This window comes from Canis aureus, chromosome 14, assembly GCF_053574225.1.
Source record: "Canis aureus isolate CA01 chromosome 14, VMU_Caureus_v.1.0, whole genome shotgun sequence".
Lineage (NCBI taxonomy): Eukaryota > Metazoa > Chordata > Mammalia > Carnivora > Canidae > Canis > Canis aureus.
In genome coordinates, this window is record NC_135624.1 from 7,508,848 (window position 1) to 7,514,769 (window position 5,922).

Genomic DNA, 5,922 nt, shown 5'->3' on the forward strand with positions numbered 1-5,922 from the left:
AATCCCATTTGCTATGTTGACATTACAAGTAAAACAGCTAGTTATTTTACCAGCAGCATGGGTTTGAGAATAGCAGAGGATTTGCAAGTCAGAACAAGCAAGCTATAGCAAAAGCCAGAGGCAAGTCCAGAGAACAAGGGAGAGGAACGTTCTTTTATGGAGGAAAGGTGGAAGTTGAGGAGGCTGTTATAAACAAAGAGTCCATTGGAATAAACTGGGAATTCAAATTGTAGTGGCTTTTCACTGGCTGAATTGTGACTGTATCATTGTCTGGGCTGTTGCCAGGCAAAGAGAAAAATCTTCCTTCCTCTTGCTGGAGTAGTAAAGCAGCAGCAACTAGCAACATGCCTCTCTTCCTGCTGAGGTCCTTAATTGCAGATTCTTCCTGTTGGGGTCTGTAGCTGATATCAAGTGGTAGTGCCTGTGGGCTCCCCCTTCTGGCCTCTGGAGTCTATGAGAAGTGAGGTTTCCCTGTATGAATTTTCATAGCCATATAAGGTAACATTCATATGTTCCTGGGATTAGGAGAGGGGCATCTTTGCCAGGTCCCACCTGCCCCTCCCCCTTCCTCTCTCATGGATGAATCATACTTTTAGCAACAGTTGGTTGTGTTGGTTTCCAGCACTGCTTCTGTGCTTCTTCTTGTAACTACCTAATCTAACTTAAATATTATGAAGCCAGTGAAATCTGGGGGCAAAAAGAAAGCATTGCAGTGGCTATGGAACAATTAAATAAATGAAGGCAAGTCATTTTTAAAAAATGTGATCAGATTAGGTGTAGCCAGGAAATCTGTGGAAATTTGAGAAAAAAATGTCAGACCCAGTGGAATTAAACAATATGTGATAGGGATGCATTGGAAGAAAGCTGAAGCAGAATGCTTCTTAAGGAAGACCTACTTGAACAGGCCTCATGTAAAAAAATTTTTTGGTCAAAAAATGTGTATTTAGATGTTTGTATTAAAAGTTTAAAGCAGGTATATTTAAATTATTTTCCCACTTTAACTTTTTAGGTTAACTAACTCTTCAGTCTTATTAAATTTGATTCAGGGCTTCAGAGATGATATTAATCATTTAGGGCTGCAAAAATTGGGGAAGAAGCTTTTATCAAGAGTGGGGCTTAAAGTACTCCTTGAAAGTTATGGAGGATCTGAATAGGTGATTGGGGTAGAGGAAGGCACATGGGATGAAACAACATATTCACAACTGTCAGGTGGAAATAAGTAGGACTGATCCTTTTGTAAAAACGTAATCTCTAGGGGCATCTGAGGGTCTCTGTCAGTTAAGGGTCTGCCCCGCATCAGGGCTCCTTGCTCGGTGAGAGGCCTGCTTCTCCTTCTCCCTCTGCTTGCTGCTCTGCCTACTTGTGCTCTCTCTCTCTCTGTCAAATAGATAAATAAAATCTTAGAAAAAAAAGTAATCTCTACACCAATGTGGTACTCGAACTCACAACCTCTGAGATCAAGAGTCACGTGCTCTCATATGATGTTGATCAAAAATCTGACCTGAGGGACGCCTGGGTGGCTCAGTGGTTAAGCGTCTGCCTTTGTCTCAGGACGTGATCCCCCAGTCCTGGGATCAAGTCCCACATCGGGCTCCCTGCATGGAGCCTGCTTCTCCCTCTGTCTATGTATCTGCCTCTGTGTGTGTGTGTCATGAATAAATAAAAAAAATCTTTAAAAAAAGAGAAAAGTCTGACCTGAAATGAAAGAGAAAGAAAAAAAGAAAAAAAAAAAAAAAAAAGAGCCACACACTCTTCCAACTGAGCCAGTCAGATAGATGCCCTAGGGATGATCATTTTAACCCCTAAGGTAGAACCTTGATAGTTCAAATGGATCTCATTTCAGCAACCTCAGCAACACCAGGAAGCTGGCTTGAAATTTGGATGGTCAGACCTCATCCCAGACCCACTGAGCCAGAATCTACAATTTAACAAAAGCCCCAGGTAATTTTATTTGCACATAACCTGTGACAAGGGCTGTTCTAGAGAGAGCAAGAATCTTCTTCTTCTTCTTCTTCTTCTTCTTCTTCTTCTTCTTCTTCTTCTTCTTCTTCTTCTTTTTAAAGAATCTTCTTAAATGGAAGAGTTAATTTGGTATAAGCAAAACAGAGTGGCAACTGAGTTTATTAAGTACCTAATATGAGCCAGGCAAACTAGCAAGTGCTTTGCAAAGCCTGTCTTAATTCTCAAATGTCCCAGTCTTGTGAAATAGAGGTGAACTTCATTCTCAGTAATGAAACAATCTTCTCTGCTCTCTGTGATCCCTTTGGTTGAACTTGATGTAAAGAATACATTAGTGTCTCAAAGCCTCAAAAATTGCTTCTTAAAATTCAATATTTAAAATATTTTGACAGAATATTTTTTGCTCTCTTTATTCCCTGGATTGCAAACTCTTACAGTTGGGATGATCTCAGACGCCTTAATAATTTCCACCTATGAGAAATGAGATGTAACTCAGAAGCCTGGTTAGAACAGGGGCTTTAGTATATGTGCTGCTGAAGCGCGCACAAGAACAGGGGCTTAAAAAAAAAAAAAAAGGCAAGAAATACATACTGCTAAGAGGACTTTAGGAATGATAAATCAGGGGTCCCTGGGTGGCTCAGCGGTTTAGCGCCTGCCTTTGGCCCAGGGCGCGATCCTGGAGGCCCGGGATCGAGTCCCGCGTCGGGCTCCCGGCATGGAGCCTGCTTCTCCCTCCTCCTGTCTCTTTGCCTTTTTCTCTCTCTCTGTCTATCACAAATAAATAAATCAGATCGAGCCAAATCTCAGAGAGTTTGGAATAGATTCTGGGTACTCTTTTTTTTTTTTTTTTTTTTGAGGGAAGGAAAAAGAATTTATTTTACATAACTGATTGAAAAATAATTCAAGAAATAGTAAATAAAACTTAATATGGTCTCATGCGCCCTGAAGGAGGTGGTGCCCGATTTGGAGGTGTGATTGCTACGTCCAGATAGTCTCCTATTTGGAACTTCTGTGACTGCAGGGTCATGGAGTCATCAGTCCCCTTCCTCCCAGACATGGTGCTGCCAATCTCCTTTACTCGATAGCCAGGCCTTTTAGGATCTGTAAAAACAATTGCAAAATTGAAGTGTGTGCCCTTCTTTCTAGCTCCTGGGTAGACTTCTTTTACTAAACTAGTCAGTTCTTTCAGTGTTGCCTCCATCCAAGTGTAGATCTGGAGCTCGCTGGACGGCACGTTTCCGCGGGAAAACTCGTCCATTCGGTGGTGGCGGCCGTTATTGGTGGTGAAAACACGCAGCAGCAGCGGGCACGTTTTCTCCCGATCGATCGGTTTCTCCGGCTCCTTCTTAATTTCCTCGTGGGTAACGCGCGACTCCACCGCCATCTTCCTCCTTCGGCCCGCGAGACCCAGATTCTGGGTTCTCTTGTAGCACTGCATGCCCCAGCAGTTTATGCAAAAGGGGCCAAGTCCTTGCTTTCCTGAGGAAGCACTGAGACTTGCCTTGTTCAGACTAGGAAAGATAAAATTGTTGTACCTTCTTGCTTATCTGAGCTCAGTGCTCAGCCCCACTGAACAAGGTAGAAATACCAGTAGCAATCCAGAATTGGGCATTTTCGGGGTGCCTGGGTGGCTCAGGGGTTGAGCATCTATCTGCCTTCGGCTCAGGTCGTGATCCCAGGGTCCTGGGATTGAGTCCCCCATCAGGCTCCCCATTGGGAGCCTGAGTCTGCCTCTGCCTCTGTCTGTATCTCTCATGAATACATAAACAAAGGCTTTAAAAAAATAAAGAGTTGGGCATTATCAAGAGCCAGGAACACATGTGTGCCTTGCTCCCTGAGTTGGTTTTCAATGGACTTCCCATTTTTTTTTTTAAGATTTATTTATTTATTCATTCAGAGAGAACGAAGAGCGAGGCAGAGACACAGGCAGAGGGAGAAGCAGGCTCCATGCAGGGAGCCCGACGTGGGACTCGATCCCGGGTCTCCAGGATCACACCCCGGGCTGCAGGCGGCGCTAAACCGCTGCGCCGCCACCGGGGCTGCCCTGGACTTCCCATTCTAATTAAATGACTTTCAATAAGAAAGAGTCCATGGACCACACCCAGCTATTCTCTTTATACAATCAGGGAGGGCAGACAGAGGGTCCCTAAAACTGACCCAAGCGCTGGGTGAGCGGCAGGATAACTAGTGCTTACCATTACTGGGTTTAACCCCAGAACTAAACCTCCTCATGATGGAGATGCGGTGCCGCTGAGGGGCTGGCAGGGTTGAGGTGTGCGGGCATTCCTTTGCCTCAGACTTTCATAGAGCACACGTTGTATTCTAGAGTCAGAAATCTGAGTGTGGGAAGAAGTGGCTTAGCCCTGGAGAAAGAGAAATGAGAATCATGGGTCTCTGTAAAGAGCTGGAAGTTTAAAAAATCTAGGCTGTGCTTACTCACCGACCGTAATTCAATGGGATTTTTCTTTGCCAGCTCCCAATACAGCCATAAAAGTGCCTGGAATCAAAGAAAAATTCCTACAGAGCAAGGGATCTTCCCTGCCTTTACGCTTTAAACCTTGCAGGGAGTATAGCGCTATCTAATCAGTCTATTTAAAAATACTTAAAACGTTTGGGGTGCCTGGCTGGCTCAGAAGAGCATGAGAGCTTGAGTTCAAGCCCCATATTGGGTGCAGAGATTACTAAAAAAAATAAAAATAAATAAATAAATAAATAAATAAATAAATAAATAAATAAATCAGCAAGCTTAAAAAAATAAAAATGCTTAAAACGTTCTATACATGTATTAATGTTTAGTATTGTTTTTACATTATTTAAAATTTTACTTAAATGATATCATAGCATATATATATATATAGAAATTTTCTGTTCAGTGACTCAATATTATGTTCAGAGGTTTATATTGAGGTTTAATATGTTTTATTTTATTTTTTTGAAGATTTTATTTATTTGTTCATGAGAGAGACACACACACACACACACAGAGGCAGAGACACAGGCAAAGGGAGAAACAGGCTCCATGCAGGGAGCCTGATGTGGGACTCTATCCCAGGACTCCAGGATCACGCCCTGGGCTGAATGCAGCAGTAAACCGCTGAGCCACCTGGGCTGCCCTGATATGTTTTATAAATTATGTATTATATTTGATCTGTTTTAACTATGTGGTTTTGTAATTTGTGAATATGGCACATTTTATTTATCTATTCCCTTACTGATAGGCATTTAGGTTGTTCCAACCTTTCACTATTTCAATTTTTCACCTATATGAATAACCTTGTATTTTCTTCTTGAGCACAGGTGGGGAATTTTCTCTGGGATTTATGCCTAGACATTCTGCAGTTTATCTTAATTTATTTTCTTAAAAGAGAGAATACAAATATCTGCCTAGTGCATGGAATAGCTGTTTGAACAAGTAACACAGTAAATATAAAAATGCTTTGTAAATTGTGAGACATCATATAAATAAACAGCATTATCATTCACAACTTAGTATAGTGATCTCCGCAATCTGGTTTACTAGAGAGTTTATATTTAGGAGACTGAGAGCGTTCCTCCAATTATAACATCTTTACCATCACAGAATAAATTTTTTAAAAAGTTACTTCTAACATAAAACTGAAATAAAATTATTTGATGGATTGTTTAACACAAAAAGGTCTTAGGATATGGACACATATTGTTGGAGAAGTAGTAGACATGGGATGAAATTTAGGGTATAAGATATTTATTAGGGATCAATACTTAGAAAAGTATCAGGGAGGAGGAGAAGGATTAAGCAGAAGTTGAACTGTGATATAGTGCCACAAAGCTTTCAACCTGGTGGGGAGCCCTGAAGTGTGGATTGCCCATCTATGTCCTGCATCAGATTGAAAGGGCTGGGTGTTTACACTCCTACCTTACTAGGCACCAGAGAAAGGTGTGAGCTCAGGTGAAATGGCTCTCTGCTGCTGTGGCAACTCTGAA

General features: G+C 41.9%; 1 pseudogene; it reads right to left on the bottom strand.

Annotated features, from left to right (window-relative positions):
* Positions 1-2,789: 2,789 nt before the first annotated feature.
* On the bottom strand, positions 2,790-3,397 carry LOC144283818 (histone deacetylase complex subunit SAP18 pseudogene; annotated as a pseudogene).
* Positions 3,398-5,922: the final 2,525 nt, after the last annotated feature.